The sequence below is a fragment of the Pseudophryne corroboree genome, chromosome 6, assembly GCF_028390025.1.
Source record: "Pseudophryne corroboree isolate aPseCor3 chromosome 6, aPseCor3.hap2, whole genome shotgun sequence".
Lineage (NCBI taxonomy): Eukaryota > Metazoa > Chordata > Amphibia > Anura > Myobatrachidae > Pseudophryne > Pseudophryne corroboree.
The window spans coordinates 298,057,794-298,076,993 of NC_086449.1; the positions used below are offsets into that span (position 1 = coordinate 298,057,794).

Genomic DNA, 19,200 nt, shown 5'->3' on the forward strand with positions numbered 1-19,200 from the left:
TTTAAAGACACAGAACAACTAGCTTTTGATGCGGATAGCCCAAATGATATTTACTCTGATTTATTGAAATTAAATAAGCGTCTTGTGGAACTAGAACTTCATGGTTTGACGCTTTCGCAATATCATAAAGATAAATTAATTCCACGTGGCTTCCGCATCAAAAACCAACCAACTATTGGTCGTAATAATAAAGAATTCTGCCGACAGTGGTGCCTGATCTTAAACCAATGCAACTTTGATTTAATGATACTAGTCATACAACAAGTGAACACAGAAATGGATAGTCTTAAATTGGATATTAGTGCTTGTGAGGAAAGTGGATCTGATATATTGAGAAAGGACAGTAATACTGAATGGTTCACCAAACTGAATGATAATGTATCTAAGTTCAAAAACGAACTCATTGCTTTTAAAAAAATTAAATATAGAAAAGTCAAAGATGACTACAAAGATTCACGAGTCTATCATTGGCTCTTGAATCAAAGTACCAGAAGGGTTTGGAGAGGTGGACAACCGAACAGATATAGACGTAATCAGACTTTTACTGACATAGAGTCACATACATCACAAAGTGACTCAGATCAGTCTTCTTCATCTAAAAAGTCTTTTTTAAAGGAGCAGACATTCACACGCAACAAAAACCAAATAGAATGAGACCTTGTAGACGAGGGGGGGCCAAACATAAGAACGGGCCCAGACAGATTACCAAAAACACTGAAGAAATAGTCGTTTTCAATCTTTCTGACTATGTCCTTAGTGGGCCTGAACAGGCAGTATTATCTAAGGGATTATCTTTTGTACAGACTTTCCAGCAATCGGATTTCCAATGGGAGACCGAATTATACAGATTTCATAGACAACTCAGATTGAAAGATTTTTTTTCTAAACAAGGCAATACAACAAATATCACCAGACACCTACCCTTTTCAACAAAAAGCACATTTGATCCACCGAGCAACAACTCTGCTATAGAAACCTTTATACGTCTAGTAAAAAGGGATACAATACCTAAGATTAGGAGCAAGAAAAAACACTTTCAAAACCTACATACTGATGAAATTAAGGCAATACAGTCCCTAAAGAACAATCAACAAATTGTAATACGCCCCGCGGATAAAGGCGGAGGTATTGTTGTTCTTAATAAAGATGACTACATCAGGGAGGTGGATAGACAATTGTCTACTCAATCATGTTATAAAAAACTGTCTTTTGATCCTACTGGTCTTTACAAAAGGGAAATTGACTCTATTATCGAGCTTGGGTTTTCCAATGGGTGGATAGATGAACATACTAGAAACTTTATGATACAAGATTTTCCTAAAATCCCCCTTCTCTACATCTTACCAAAGATACATAAGTCCCTCTGTTCCCCGCCTGGCAGACCTATAATCTCAGCACGAGGTTCGCTGTGTCAAACTCTTTCACAGTTTTGTGACTATTTTTTACAACCCGTGGTACTAGAAAATCCTTATCATCTTAAAGACACTACTGATTTTTTGTTGAAATTGAAACAGTTTGGGGTTCCTTCGGAAAACTGCCTTTTGGTCTCTCTAGATATAACCAGCTTGTATACGAATATTACTCATACTGAAGGTATTAATGCGGTACGCCGAGTAGTGATGACCAGTTCTAATTACAAGGGTCCACCTGTTGATTTTTTGATTTTGCTTATGGAGATTATTTTACATAAAAATTATTTTTTGTTTAATAATGCATTTTATTTACAACTTCAAGGAACCGCTATGGGTTCAAACATGGCACCTTCATACGCCAATATATTTATCTATGATTTTGAAACTACGTATATTGTGTCAGATCCACTTTTTTCCAAATTTATTAGTTGTTATTTTCGTTATATAGACGATTTGTTTTTTGTTTGGTCAGGGACAGCAGTAGATTTAGAAATTTTTGTGGAGCAATTGAATCACAAAGTTGACAACATTTAATTCACGTGCAGGAGCAGTGCTGTTAGTATTGAATTTCTGGATGTTCTAGTAACTATAGACAACAATTCTTTCCACACGGAACTCTTTAAGAAACCCACGGACAAAAACACACTGCTTTTAGCAGACAGTTTTCATCCAAGGCCCTTGAAAAAAGGACTTCCATACTCACAACTTGTGAGAGTTGTCAGAACTACGTCTGATCCTTCCAAACTATCAGCAGCCTTGCAAAAAATGGGCGATAACTTTATCCAGCGGGGTTATAGTAAAGATGAAGTTGCAGAAGCAATTGATCGATGTTTGTTACTGAAACAAGAAGATCTGCTAACCACACAACGTGACGATGTCACTTCTACAAGGCTAGTTTTTCCTACAACATACTGCATTACTTCTGGTCTAATTAGGAAGACCATTACTAAGCATTGGCACATATTGCAAGCAGACCCGACCCTTGGACCAAGTTGCAAGAATCTACCTCTCTTCAGTTATAAGAGAAGCCGCAACTTAAAGGAACACATTACCTTTTCTGATATTAGTCCTGGGATACACACTAATTCGCATTGGCTTTCCCTGCAAAAAGGAGCCTACAAGTGTTCGGGCTGTGCCAACTGCAGATTCATGTTATTAGGAAAAACTTTTAAACATCCGATTACTAACAGTTACTACATTTTGAGACATCGATTGACGTGTGAATCACGTTATGTGGTATATATTATTCTTTGTCCATGCAACAAACTTTACATGGGTAAAACCATCCGCATGCTAAAAGAACGTATATCCATGCATAGGAGTTCAATCAAGAAGGCCATTAATGTCTTAGATTCTAGCACACCACCAGTAGCCAGACATTTTGCTACTTGTGGCCATACAATGTCGGATTTCAGATGTATGCCAATAGACCACATCCCCCCACTACGTAGGGGAGGAGATAGACATTGTATACTTCTGCAACGTGAATGTGAATGGATATATAAACTCAACTCTATTGCTCCCATTGGTCTCAATGAAGAACTAATCATGACTCCATTTATTTGAACTTTTTTTGCTGCTGCTATTAACTTCAAATAGACACTTATGTTATTTTCTAGACATTTTTTTTATTTTTTAGGATTATCTATGACAGTGTCACTAACATCATTTATCAATATTTTTGCAAATGTATATTTGTTGATATTTTGCCTTTGCGTCAACATTTTCAAACACAGATTTATTAATATCATTTTTCAGGAATTGGTAACTTGGGCTAGTGTTTGCCTACAATTATGATTTATTTATTTATTTATTTTGTGTGTGAAGGTGTTGACGCCCAGGCTATATTATTATTATTTCTTATGATTAATCGATAGTCATTGAATTTATATTTTTTATTTTGTATGATTTAAATTTTGATATGGTTTTGTACCCTCGTAAAAACATGAGACGGGCCTTGTGTTTTTGAACCTGGGTACAGTGACATTGCCCAAGATCTGAGGCTGGTTCACAGCCTGGCGGATGTTGACTGTCGTGACCACGCGACGTCACTTCCGGCATAGCGGCACCATCAGTAGTGCCTTGCAAATTTGTCTCGGCGCTCGGGTTCCGCTTTTGGCAGATGTTGACAGTCGCGGTGACGCGACGTCACTTCCGGCATGGCGGAACCAGCGAAGTGGTTTTGGGAACTTTGTCCTGTATCTTTGGTTCCACTTTGGTTCGCCTGCATTGTTTGGGAGGTGTTTTTTATCACTTGGTAATTGGATTAAGCAGGTGTAGTTTATTCACATTGATTGTGTAGCTTTATAAGGACCTATGTTTGAGCATTATGCTGTAGCTGACCCCATGATGAAGGTGTGATAACCGAAACGGGCCGTTGGGATGGCTGTCTGATTTATGGACTCTTTTCAGTGAATACTGATGAGTATAGAGCAATTTTTTTCAAAAGGCCTGATAATGCTGCTAACATATTAAATGTTTTTTTTTTTTCATTTTTGCTACTTGGTGGTGTGCTGGTCTCCTTGTGTCTGACCCTTTTGGGTAAACATCAGGAACTAATGTATTATTAAGAATTGACACGGCACCCCTGGAACTTGATTAAGTGTGTGCGCTTCATTTCTGGACTCTCTCTCTATATATATATATATATATATATATATATTTATACACACACACACACACACACACACACGTGTATATATATATATATATATGTACATATGTATATATATAAATATATATATATGTACACACACATATATATATATATATATATACACACACACACACACACACACACACACACAACTATTGCTCTGATGCTGGTAGGTCCAGTGTATAGGGGTGCTGGCTGGGCACAGGAAGGCTCCATATGCGCTGCCTTCCCTGTTCCCTGCAGCCTGCGCACCCAGCCAATGGCTGAGCCACAGGCTGCTGCTGCTGCACAGATTATTGGACAGCTGAACAGCTGAGCCGTCGCTCAGCTGTCCTCCCTGGACACGCTACACAGTCCCTACTTGCGCCACTGCAAGGAAAGTGGAGACAACTATAACTCAGCTGCCCTGCAGGTGGAGCCGCCGCGCTGGCTCCCGGGAGCCGGGAGTGCAGCACCGCAGATCTGATCAGAGATCCGATCTGTGGCGGCTGCGGGGGGGCCCTTTTAAAAAGGGGGGCCCGGGGTACTTATCCCCGGGGCCCCCCTCTTAATCCGGCTCTGTGTTTGATGTCAGAGCCAGGACCGAACAGGCTGAAAACATTGCAGCTGGTAAGTATGTCTAGACCTGCACAATTTTTTTTCCCATAGCAGGGCTGCACAAGCGATCGCAGCCTTGCTATAGGAAAAAACCCACCCCCATAGGTGGAGTATAGTTGATCGCACAGGCTGTAAAAAGCAGCTTTGTGCGATCAACTCGTAATCAGGCCTACTGTCCGCCTACTTCTGTGACCTTGCAAGTTGTTATTATTATTATTATTATTATTATTATTAATACGAGTTTCTAATTATTCTGTTGAGCTTTATATTTGGAAACAGTAATAGAACAAAACTGGGTAATAGACAGACAAAGCGGTAGGAACAGGGACGGCTCTACCATTAGGCAGCTGCCTAGGATGCCAGGATCTGGGGGGTCTGCTTATCATAAAATTAAGGATAACTCTGAGAGATGCATCCTTGTTTAACTTAATGAAGACTGGGGTGTGGTTTGGGGGGGGCAGCACGACGAAGTTTTGCCTAGGGCGTCGAGAAACCTTGCACCGGCCATGTCCCCCAGATAAAGTCAAAGAAAGAGATTTAACTGGTAAGTCCCAAAAATCTTATTTATAACTTTTATAAATATAATTTTTGTATTATTTTAGTCAAAACTCACCAAGTTTGCAGCGCACTGCAGAACTTACAGGGACTGCCAGTAGGAGACCAGAGGTGAGGCAGCTATGGGTTGGGGAGTGGGCTGCAGTGTAGCCAATAATACTTAAAAACAAAGCACACAAGCTACAGCATGTCTTGAGACCAAGCATATCAGGAGGGTCTTTTGTACTCCTGGTGTAGAACTCCCTTATCCTTCCAAGGATAGTTAAACTCTTCCCCTCATTTTTATATATCCTAAGGGTGAGGATGTATAACAGGGAGCAGGTTTATCGAATAAAAACCTTTTTATAAAAGGTTTTTTTTTCTATTTTTATTTGGTGTAAGGGAGTCCTAAACCAGTTGCACAAAGACCCACCTGATATACTTGGTCTCAAGACATCGCTTGTGAGTGTATTGTAGAGGGGACATCCCCGAATTTATTTATTATTTATTACCAGTTATTTATAGAGCGCACACATATTCCGCAGCGCTTTACAGAGAATATTTGGCCATTCACATCAGTCCCTGCCCCAGTGGAGCTTACACTCTATATTCCCTACCACATGTACACGCACAGACATTCACACTCGGGTTAATTTTGTTGGGAGCCAATTAACCTACCAGTATATTTTTGGATTGTGGGAGGAAACCGGAGTACTCAGAGGAAACACACGCAAGTACGGGGAGAATATAAAAACTACACACAGTTAGGGCCATGGTGGGAACTGAACCCATGACCTCAGTGCTGTGAGGCAGTAATGCTAACCATTACTCCATCCGTACTGCCCTGCTGAATCTCTGTTCAGTGGTAAAGCTTTCTACATCACCTGGGATTAAGTGATGATATGCTGGTGTTAAGACACACTTGTGAGTGCTTTGCATTTGGAGCATCCCCACAACACTTTTTTAACATTAAAGACCACAACACTTTATAACATTAAAGAATTGGATGTGGATACCCCACATGGTGAGTGAAATTTAGTGTGCATTACCCCAAATGTGTTTGAACTGGAGATTAAGGATGGTCTGACCTTAATGAAAAAACCAGGGTAGTGGAAAAAAAAATACACTATATATATATATATATATATATATATGGAAAAAAATAATATATATATTTTTTTTTTTTCAAGCGCCTTGGTTTTTTATAGATCTTCTGTTTCCATATTCGCCTAAAGGTTAAAAGTGTGACCTTCAATCTTGTGTATCCCTAAGGTAGCTGAAGTGTGCACACATAGTGTGCTCCTTTTAACAGTCACCACTGTCTTATTCTTTGTCACTTCGTCTTACAGGGCCGGCGCAGGTGCTCCGGGAAGCAACGCTGGTTGCCATGGTAGCTGCGTCACACACCCGACATCACGTCACTTCCTGGAGACGTCGGAAGTCCTCCGGCGGTTCCCGAGGCTGACGGCGTCTGGCCCTGTTCACTTCCACATGTGGGATTCACCTGGGTGCTATAAAGGTAAGTGGGTTCTCTGTACACACTGTTCATGCCTTGACAAAGGGGTCTCAGGACCCCGAAACGTTGGTTCTTTATGTGACCATTGTGATGTTGATTTGATTTGAAATACACGTTTGTTCATTTACTTCAACGGAGTGCCGCTGCCATTTTTCTTCTTACTGTGGATTAACGTTTGCTGCGGAGGGCACCCGGATCTATCACATCATATTGTGAGTGCCGTGCATTACCATATCTTATATATATATATACTTTCCATTTGATCATATGCTCTGAGTGCCGCCTGTCTGTTCTGGTATATATATAGGAATAATATATATAAGGAATAATATTGCGCCACTTGTGCTAGAACACAGATATGTTGTGCAACCGGCAACCTAAAAAACACTCCCCTTCTAATGTTAATGGGGCGTCTGCTGGGTCCCTCAAAAAATACAGGGGTGGTAAGCTCCTGAAACAATGTGAAAGGAATGGGGGATGAGGGATGTATAGCGACTAATGTGTTAATACAATATACAGTTGCCACTTAAATATATATAATTTTTTATTTATTAATATAGACATATAAGAAACATATAGGCATATATAAAAAATGGGACAACAATACATACACAGCTGGACTAAAAACACTTAAATGAAAACCTTAAAATTATAATAAAACCAAGTAAAATGGATTTTCCTTATCTTAGGTGAGGTAGGTACAGGATTTCCCCAACGCGTTTCGTCTCAAAAGACTTCTTCAAGGGGTAGGGACATAGTGAGCCTGCAAAGCTATTTATAGCCAATATTGCTGGGTGGGGGGGTTGTGACATCACAGGGAGTCATGTGATACAATTATATGATTGATGATATTTGGCTGTTTACTAGTGCAGTGCCAAAGGAGCAGGGTCAGTAGGGACTATTGGTGTACAAAAACGAGTGTATTAGGCATTGCAAAGTATCTTGGAAAGTCTCAGAAAGCGTTTAAAACACAAAATTGCGGTACTTCCGCCACACTTCCGGTGACGGATGGGTTCGATGCGTCACTTCCGCCCCACTTCCGGTTGCGGCTGCGCATGCGCCTGCGGCGGTTCGTGACTCTTGTTCAATGTGCTGTATGGAAGCTCCTCAATTTCTGTGATCCAGGGGAAAGTCTCTATTTTCATAAGTCCGTGTAGTGGCCATATTTGATGGGACTTTCTCCATGTATATCTCAGCTGCGGCAGCCATTTCCTCGTAGTTCATTATATATACAGGAAAAACGGTATCCATGGCAATAGGTGTACATAGGAATAAAAAATAAATAGCATCAGGAATGATTTTGATCAATTGTGCATATTACACATATTATAAGCTGAAAATAAAAATATTATTTCATGCTCATGATAGTGAAAACACGCTAATAAGGTTTTTAAAGCACGTTTAGTTTATATAGTGCGGCACTTAGCAAATTAATAAATATGTGAATAAATAAGTAAATAAAGTGCTTGTGCTTGGATTTGAACATATTAGTGTTCAAGGAACGGGGTGTATATAACCATATTATTTTATACCAGGTGCAGAGCTACAGGTGCCAAACTGTTTAAGGTGCATATGTTACATTTACTGTGAGGTGTATACGGTCCGTGCTGATATAACACCTATTGTGATTGGAACATAATACTATATTGTGACTTACTCTTTAAGTGAACTTATATGGAGCAAACACCTTACCCAGGCTCCTATTAGTTCACGTGCTTTACAGTACCTGATCTTCCCAGCTGGTCCCCCTTGCTGGTACTGATCAGGCCCAACGCTGCTTGGCTTCCAAGATCGAACGTGTTTGGGCATTTCCAGCGTGGTATGACTGTACCGACGTTGTGCCCTCTTGGTTATTTGCTCCGAAACCCCAATAGTAGTTAAAATTTATATCAAGTGTTAGAACCATATTAAGATGTGTGAAATAATGGATCTCTAAATGGGGGGGGGGAAGGGGGGCGGGAGGAGTGGGGGAGGAGGAAAAGGAGTGGGGAAGGTATGTGGATAGGAACCGTGTGGGAAGGTAGGGAATAGGGAATGGGGAAGCAGTTGTAATATTTTAGTACCGTATCTTATAGAAAGGGAGCGATCTCATAGTTGTCGTTAAATCCTCTTGGCTGTAGCGTTTGCAGTTGGAAAATCCAAAACATTTCCCGGCGTGACAATTTATTAGCGAGATCGCCACCTCTTTCTCCCAGTTGCACCAGTTCGATAGCTTTAAATGTCAAGGCTTCAGGATTGGAGTTGTGTGTTGAAATGAAATGTTTGGAAACAGCGTGGCTTTCTACTTTATTCCTGATGTTCCTCACATGCTCCTGTATTCTTAGCTTCAAAGGTCGCTTTGTCTTTCCGATATACTGTTTGCCGCAGTCACATTCTAGGAGGTAGATGACTGATTGAGTGTTGCAGTTCATATAATTTTTGATTTTGTATTCCAACTTTTTTTCACTGTCCGTAAAGGTTTTCCTGTTGGGATGTAGATGTCTGCATATGTTACATCGCCCACATTTGTAAGAGCCCACACACTTAGGCCAGGTGGAGTCTTTTTCATGGTCAGTCTTAATCATGCTTGGGGCCAGAATATCCTTGAGGTTTCTTGATTTTTTGAACACTATCTCAGGATGAGGAGGGAGGATATCTTTGAGGATAGGGCCCATAAGTAATATTCTCCAATGGTTCCTGAATGAATTGTGGATAGACTTCTCATGTCGACTGAAGGTGGTTATGAATGCCGTTGAGTTCTTCGTTTTATCCCTTATTTTGTATTCCAGCAGTTCGGACCTGTCAATATCATTAGTTCTGCTGATAGCTTCCTTCAGAATGGTATCTGGATATTCTTTTTGCTTGAATCTATTGCTGTACATCTCCAGCTGTGATTGACAGTCCTCGGGTTTGCTGCAATTCCTTTTTATTCTACTGAATTGGGAGAATGGGATGGGAACTGAGGACAATGCTCCTAAAGGGTTTCAGACGTGAAATAATCACAAAAGAGGAGTACCAGTATCTGTTAAATTCCAACCCCACTACCCCCATTTTCTACTTCCTCCCCAAGATACATAAATCCCTAGTCAACCCCCCAGGTAGACCCATTGTGGCAGGGATTGACTCCCTGACCTCACACCTCTCAGAGTATGTGGATATATTCTTGAGAAAATATGTGATGGAATTACCGGCCTACCTGAAGGACACCACATCGGTCCTGAACTTAATGGAGACATTCCAGTGGAAGGATACGTATAGGTGGGTCACGATTGACGTGCAATCTCTATACACTTGTATAGAGCACGACAAAGGGATTGAGGCCTGCAATGTATTTCTGAGTAAAGACCATCTCATCATGGAGGATCATAGACTTTTTATATGCGAACTAATGCATTTTATACTGAAACACAATTATTTTAAGTTTTTAGATGGGTTTTATCTACAGATATGTGGCACGGCGATGGGCACTATATTTGCACCCAGTTTCGCCAATCTTTTTATGGGACAGTGGGAAGACAACTATGTTTTTACAAATAACCCATATCAGCACAATATCATCTTTTACAAACGCTATATTGATGACATTTTAATTGTGTGGGAAGGAGATCAGCCAAGCTTCCAAGGATTTTTAACATATATCTCAGATAACAATATGAATCTCAGGTTCACGGCCACAGATGACACAGAAAGGATTGAGTTCCTAGATTTAGTCCTCACACATACAGAAAAAGATGTCACCACGAGCAATTTTATTAAGAAGGTGGACATGAACAGTTATGTGCATTACAGGAGTAACCACCGACAACAGTGGAAGGACAATATCCCTTTCTCCCAATTCAACAGAATAGCACGCAACTGCAAAGCCAGTGAAGACAGAGATGAACAACTCGCAGTATACAAGGGCAGATTCAAGGAGAAAGGGTATCCCACTCGCCTGCTGGAAGAAGCCACTGCAAGAACACAAAGCATGGACAGAGGCGAACTTCTTAAATACAAATCCAAAGAAAATAATGATGACACAGTGAAATTCATCACCACATATAGCAGGCATGAGAACCTCATTAAACAAACACTTAAGAAACATTGGCACATATTACTAATGGACCCCATTCTGAAGGACTACCTTACCAAAGATCCTCAATTAGTCTTTCGAAAATCTTGAAGTCTAAAAGATCTCGTGGCACCCAGCATGTTAAGAAATCCCGAAGTAAGAAGCACCATGCCAAAATGTGTGGGCAGTTTCAAGTGTGGCAGATGTAATATTTGCAGGTACCTCCATCAGAATAGAAAATCCTTTTTCAACAATAACACCAACAAAGAGTACCGGATCAAACAATTTATAAACTGCAACACAACATCAGTGATTTATCTCCTGGAGTGTCCGTGCAAAATGAAGTACATTGGGAAAACTAAGAGGCCATTGAAACTTCGCATCCAAGAACACATCAGAAATGAAAGCAACAAAGTCTTAACACACGCTGTATCAAGACACTTCCATCAATGCCATGACTCTGACCCGGAGTCACTAACTTATAAAGGCATCGAAATGGTATCCCTGGGAGAAAGAGGCGGTGATCTCTCGAACCTCCTTTCCAGGAGGGAGATGTTCTGGATCTATGAACTGAACACCCTGCACCCAAATGGCTTCAATGACGGATATGAAATTGCACCCTTCTTGTAATGTAAGCAGACTTTGGATACTAGTCTCCCTCACCTTTCTCCTTTCAATTTATCCTTGCCTCCTGAATAATGCCACAGCCACACCACACTGGACATGCCCAACCCCGGCCGACGTTGGAAGCTAAGCAGTGTTTTGGGCCTGACCAGTACCTGGCGGGGAGACCCCCAGGGGAGATCAGGGGCTCTAGTGACTTGCTAAAAAAGGTTAAGTCCTTTACCCTGTATTCCAACCTTTTCATTTTCCATTCCCTTCCCCTTTTTCTCCAGGAAGGATTTATATGTCTTTATTTAACACTATCTGGTGTCTATGAACATGGCCTATAACTCTGGTTCTATATAGTTTATTAAACTAATCCAGACCGGGATACTGAATGTACCCCTTTTGTATATACGGCGAACTTTGAGCTCATGTCTAATGTTCCCACATCACTATTACAATCATACCACCTTGGGCACGCCTGACACCGTCTGATCTTGGAAGCTAAGCAAGGCTGGGCCCGGCCAGTACAAGGATGGGAGACCTCCTTAGAAAATCGGGTGTTGTAAATGTACAGATGTTGGAGCGAAATCGGAATGATGCTCTAACTGTTGTGTGTGTACATATGGGTATATCGGATTCCGCCTGGTTCCAATTGTTTATATGGTTCACGTACTCTCTGTCTCCACATGTTTGTAATAACTTCCCTTGGGGCTCTCCCACCCCCAAAAAATCTCCTTTTGTATCATTCTAATATCTCAAATGAAGCCTCTGTATTATGGCTCCATCTCTTCCTCTGACTCCCTTTCTCTGCTACAACCACCTCTTGATGAAAATCCTAGCAATTAGCAGGTCCACATACTACAAGTTTGGTGCATCTGGATAAGTGCGCTATACATAGGAATCTAATTAGCAATAGGTGGTGCTCCTATATTTATTCATTTTCACTTTTTCCATCTTATATCCATTTTTTTATGTATACACTAATATTCATATTTGTCCCCCCTTTTTTAAACTGTTGTGCCGTATTTGCTGATTCTACCTTTTATTGTATCTTTTATATATCCATGTCTGAATATGGAGCTGTGCTAACCCGTGAGTCAAGGATCAAAATCCAAGAATAAACTATACTCGGGGAACTGTCCCAGGCGATCGATCCTGACTCCAAAAACATGGCCGCGGTGAACACAGAACACATAGGAACTATAGTAGCAGGAACTAGCAGACGGAGGAACTGGTCCGCCGCAATAAAGATCCCCTTCAATAGAATGGACGTGTCCCGCTATACGGAGCACGCGCATGCGCACTCTGCAGAACTGGTCCGCCGTAACCAAGATCACATTCAATAGAACGGACGCGTCCCGCTATACGGAGCGCGCGCATGCGCACTCTGCAGAAATGGATACCGGATGTGGGGCGGATGTGAGGTCATACAATGCCCGGACAGGAAGTCCACGGCTATATGATATATTTCATGCCTTACACATGTTTTACTGTATTTTTCAAACAACACTTTTATTATATGATGCTCTGATATGTATAAGTATATTTTATTTGTGTCTTAGTATGCTTTATGGCCGTTTTTGAATCTGTTAACTAATTAACCACAGGAAGTGATGTAAGCACCACTTCCTTCATAGGATGAGTATATATAGTAGTGCTGTCTCTAGTCTCAAATCACCCGTTGATGAAGTCCACACAGGACGAAACGTGTTGGGTGCTACCTTGATCTAACCTCAAACACAAAGTTAAGATATTTACTCCTCTTTTCTTTGAAATTTGATAGCTTTTATTCCTGTATATTTTATGTCCTACTTTTTATGCTCCTTTTCTCTGGGAGTTTTTTTTTTACGAGTATTTTATGCGTTTTTGTGTATGTCTTTTTTCTGTATTAATTCCCACCTTTTTAAGACCTGGGTTTGTTTTAGTGCTTCATAAATAAATGATTTTCCTTTTTTACTAAACTGCCTAGTTTTTACAATATTATCTGGCACCAGTGGTCACCTGTAGTACCTCATTCCCTGTCCACACATATATATATATATATATATATACATACATACACACACACACACACACACACACACACACACACACACACGGCCATAACTACGTGTCGGCTAGCAATTCCTGGCACACAGTGCATATGCAGTGCACTGTGGGGCACAGAACTGCTGGGAACACTCGAAGGTTTGTGGTGCTGTCGCTAGGTAGCTGTAGTAGAGACCAGCTACTTGTCACAGGGTTACATGGAGTGGTAGCCGGGCAGCGCTGCAGCTTTTTGATTGTACACTCCGCCCCTCCTAGCTCCTGTTGCTGCTGCATGTGGTAGGTGAGTATGTGTGCTCCAGGGAGGGGGGATCAAACACACACACACACACACACACACACACACACACTCTTTCCACTCGGTACATCAGGGACTCTACTTGGCATAATATGGGCTCTACCTGGCATAATGTGTATCAAGGTCTCTACCTGGCATAATGTGGGCTCTACCTGGCATAATGTGTATCAGGGGCACTACCTGACATAATGTGGGCTCTACCTGGCATAATATGTATCAGAGGCTCTACCTTGCATAATATGTATCAGGGGCACTCTATCTGGCATAATGTGTATCAGGGCTCTACCTGGCATAATGTGTATCAGGGCTCTATCTGGCATAATGTGGATCAGGCTCTCTACTGTGGTGTAATGTGTATAAGGGCCTCTGCTGTGATGTAATGTGTGTAAGGGGCTCTACTATGGCATAATGTGTATATGGAGCTCTTCCATGGTGTAACATGTATAAGGTGTACTACGGTGTTATGTGAATAAGGACACGACTTGTAATGTGAATTGGTACTATTATGTGGCCATGCCCCTTCCCCCATAAAGCCACGTCCCTATATTTTTGTCGCGCGTCTTTGGCGAGCACTGTGCCTATTTTAAATATGGTGGGAGATGGGGCACCAATTCCTTTTCTGACACATGGCACCAAAATATCTAGTTACAGCACTGTATATATATATATATATATATATATATATATATATTTATATTTATGCATTTCCCATGCGGTTTGTGGTTATAACGCATTTATGTACATATGTATGTACTAAGAGCCAGACGCCGGGTTTCCAATGCAGAAGGTAATGCCAGTAAAAACGTTACCCTATGGAAGCCTATGGGTTTCTTTCCGCATTGGTGCTGTCAGGGAGATCCGATCTGATCCCTGCCTGCATCACCGGTGGCTGTGGCATCACTCTGCACATGCGCAGGCGGATGCCCGGGTCATAAACTGGGAAGTCCAAGGACTGGCGGCTATCGCCTTTACAATACTAATGGCATATGTTAATACATATACTATTATTATCGGCGCCATAAGTGGCGGGATGTACCACAAGAGGTTGGTACATTCCACCCACTATCTTTTGTGAGATTAATTATTGTAAGAGAGATAAGTGTTCATTAGGCCCAAGCAGTAGTAAGCAGTAGCCTACTAATCCATGACACTACACAGGGGGTCATATTGCCCCAATCGCAGCGTGCTTTCGCTTGCACAGCTGTGACCGGGTCACTACTGCGCATGCGGGGGGCTGTATTGCGCACGTGCATTGTTGCTTCGCCGGGCAATGACAAAGGGATCTAAGAAAGTGATTGCAGCGGTGATCGCTTGAGAATTTACAGGAATGGGCGTTCCTGGGCGGCAACACAGCATTCGGAACCATTTTCTGGGAGTGGCAAGAAAAACGCAGGCGTGTCCAGGACGGGTGTTTGATCAGAGCTGGATTAAGGCTTCGGGGGGCCCGGGGTACTTAAGACAGTGGGGCCCTAAAATCTCAAATTAAAATCATAACGTCTTTAATTACTGCAAAGAAAATTACAATTGGGTGGTAAATTTGAAGTATGAGCCGAAATTCACATTATAGCACACTGTATGAGCCAAAATTCACATTACAGCACACAGTATGAGCCAAAATTCACATTATAGCACACGGTATGAGCCAAAATTCACATTACAGCACACAGTATGAGCCGGAATTCACATTATAGCACACGGTATGAGCCGAAATTCACATTATAGCACACATTATGAGCCGAAATTCACATTATAGCACACTGTATGAGCCAAAATTCACATTATAGCACACTGTATGAGCCGAAATTCACATTATAGCACACGGTATGAGCCAAAATTCAAATTACAGCACACAGTATGAGCCGGAATTCACATTATAGCACACGGTATGAGCCGAAATTCACATTATAGCACACAATATGAGCCAAATTCACATTATAGCACACTGTATGAGCCAAAATTCACATTATAGCACACTGTATGAGCCGAAATTCACATTATAGCACACTGAATGAGCCGAAATTCACATTATAGCACACTGAATGAGCCGAAATTCACATTATAGCACACTGAATGAGCCGAAATTCACATTATAGCACACTGAATGAGCCGCAATTCACATTATGCCACATGGAATGAGGCAAAATTCAGGGAGAGTGACAGCAGGGACATAGGGACAGGGAAAGTGACAGCAGGGATAGGGAGGGTGACAGAGGGACAGGGAAAGTGACAGCAGGGGGACAGGGACAGGGCGAGTGAAAGAGGGACAGGGAAAGTGACAGCAGGGACAGGGAGAGTGACAGCAGGGACACAGGGACAGGGAGAGTGACAGAGGGACAGGGAAAGTGACAGCAGGGACACAGGGACAGGGCGAGTGACAGAGGGACAGGGAAAGTGACAGCAGGGACAGGGAGAGTGACAGAGGGACAGGGAAAGTAACAGCAGGGACATAGGGACAGGGAGAGTGACAGAGAGAGGGACAGCAAGGGCATACAGTAGGGACTAGGGAGAGAGAAAGGCAGCAGGGTAAGATTACCTCTTTAGTAGCGGCGGTGCTGAGGATGCTGTGGTCTGCGGTGCAGCGGATGCGGAGGCTGTGGCCAGCATGGTGCGGAGGAGGCGATTGTGTGGAGAAGGACTGAGGGCGGTGGCGGGGCAGCACGGGAAGCCCAGAAATGTTGGTGTATAAATTGACATATACTGTGTGTGTATATAGTTTTATATATATATATATATATATATATATATATATATACATTAGTTCCTGATGTTTACCCAAAAGGGTCAGACACAAGGAGACCAGCACACCACCAAGTAGCAAAAATGAAAAAAACATTTAATATGTTAGCAGCATTATCAGGCCTTTTGAAAAAAATTGCTTTATACTCATCAGTATTCACTGAAAAGAGTCCATAAATCAGACAGCCATCCCAACGGCCCGTTTCGGTTATCACACCTTCATCATGGGGTCAGCTACAGCATAATGCTCAAACATAGGTCCTTATAAAGCTACACAATCAATGTGAATAAACTACACCTGCTTAATCCAATTACCAAGTGATAAAAAACACCTCCCAAACAATGCAGGCGAACCAAAGTGGAACCAAAGATACAGGACAAAGTTCCCAAAACCACTTCGCTGGTTCCGCCGTGCCGGAAGTGACGTCGCGTCACCGCGACTGTCAACATCCGCCAAAAGTGGAACCAGCGAATAGTGCTAACATATTAAATGTTTTTTTCATTTTTGCTACTTGGTGGTGTGCTGGTCTCCTTGTGTCTGACCCTTTTGGGTAAACATCAGGAACTAATGTATTATTAAGAATTGACACGGCACCCCTGGAACTTGATTAAGTGTGTGCGCTTCATTTCTGGACTCTATTTTTACCATATGGCTTGGTTTGATGAATTGCACCACAAGATTTAGTTTAGTGTATAGTTACTGTTTTTATTTAACTTTTTGAGTGTATACTACTCCACCTTTTTCCCTTTATCAGCTGCTATGGATTCAGATTTTGGCGACCTTACTGCCACTAAGCGATTCTTGGAAAAAGATATATCCAAGATACTTTTTAAAGACACAGAACAACTAGCTTTTGATGCGGATAGCCCAAATGATATTTACTCTGATTTATTGAAATTAAATAAGCGTCTTGTGGAACTAGAACTTCATGGTTTGACGCTTTCGCAATATCATAAAGATAAATTAATTCCACGTGGCTTCCGCATCAAAAACCAACCAACTATTGGTCGTAATAATAAAGAATTCTGCCGACAGTGGTGCCTGATCTTAAACCAATGCAACTTTGATTTAATGATACTAGTCATACAACAAGTGAACACAGAAATGGATAGTCTTAAATTGGATATTAGTGCTTGTGAGGAAAGTGGATCTGATATATTGAGAAAGGACAGTAATACTGAATGGTTCACCAAACTGAATGATAATGTATCTAAGTTCAAAAACGAACTCATTGCTTTTAAAAAAATTAAATATAGAAAAGTCAAAGATGACTACAAAGATTCACGAGTCTATCATTGGCTCTTGAATCAAAGTACCAGAAGGGTTTGGAGAGGTGGACAACCGAACAGATATAGACGTAATCAGACTTTTACTGACATAGAGTCACATACATCACAAAGTGACTCAGATCAGTCTTCTTCATCTAAAAAGTCTTTTTTAAAGGAGCAAACATTCACACGCAACAAAAACCAAATAGAACGAGACCTTGTAGACGAGGGGGGGCCAAACATAAGAACGGGCCCAGACAGATTACCAAAAACACTGAAGAAATAGTCGTTTTCAATCTTTCTGACTATGTCCTTAGTGGGCCTGAACAGGCAGTATTATCTAAGGGATTATCTTTTGTACAGACTTTCCAGCAATCGGATTTCCAATGGGAGACCGAATTATACAGATTTCATAGACAACTCAGATTGAAAGATTTTTTTTCTAAACAAGGCAATACAACAAATATCACCAGACACCTACCCTTTTCAACAAAAAGCACATTTGATCCACCGAGCAACAACTCTGCTATAGAAACCTTTATACGTCTAGTAAAAAGGGATACAATACCTAAGATTAGGAGCAAGAAAAAACACTTTCAAAACCTACATACTGATGAAATTAAGGCAATACAGTCCCTAAAGAACAATCAACAAATTGTAATACGCCCCGCGGATAAAGGCGGAGGTATTGTTGTTCTTAATAAAGATGACTACATCAGGGAGGTGGATAGACAATTGTCTACTCAATCATGTTATAAAAAACTGTCTTTTGATCCTACTGGTCTTTACAAAAGGGAAATTGACTCTATTATCGAGCTTGGTTTTTCCAATGGGTGGATAGATGAACATACTAGAAACTTTATGATACAAGATTTTCCTAAAATCCCCCTTCTCTACATCTTACCAAAGATACATAAGTCCCTCTGTTCCCCGCCTGGCAGACCTATAATCTCAGCACGAGGTTCGCTGTGTCAAACTCTTTCACAGTTTTGTGACTATTTTTTACAACCCGTGGTACTAGAAAATCCTTATCATCTTAAAGACACTACTGATTTTTTGTTGAAATTGAAACAGTTTGGGGTTCCTTCGGAAACCTGCCTTTTGGTCTCTCTAGATATAACCAGCTTGTATACGAATATTACTCATACTGAAGGTATTAATGCGGTACGCCGAGTAGTGATGACCAGTTCTAATTACAAGGGTCCACCTGTTGATTTTTTGATTTTGCTTATGGAGATTATTTTACATAAAAATTATTTTTTGTTTAATAATGCATTTTATTTACAACTTCAAGGAACCGCTATGGGTTCAAACATGGCACCTTCATACGCCAATATATTTATCTATGATTTTGAAACTACGTATATTGTGTCAGATCCACTTTTTTCCAAATTTATTAGTTGTTATTTTCGTTATATAGACGATTTGTTTTTTGTTTGGTCAGGGACAGCAGTAGATTTAGAAATTTTTGTGGAGCAATTGAATCACAAAGTTGAC

The 19,200-nt window shown here is 41.2% G+C and overlaps 1 long non-coding RNA gene and 2 pseudogenes across 1 annotated transcript in view; 1 reads left to right on the forward strand and 2 right to left on the reverse strand.

Moving 5' to 3' along the window:
• Nucleotides 1-19,200, reverse strand: part of LOC134935211 (uncharacterized) — a 149,682-nt gene that overhangs the window by 38,982 nt on the left and 91,500 nt on the right. The window lies entirely within an intron of this gene.
• Nucleotides 8,430-8,548, reverse strand: LOC134938658 (5S ribosomal RNA; annotated as a pseudogene).
• On the forward strand, nt 11,805-11,923 carry LOC134937357 (5S ribosomal RNA; annotated as a pseudogene).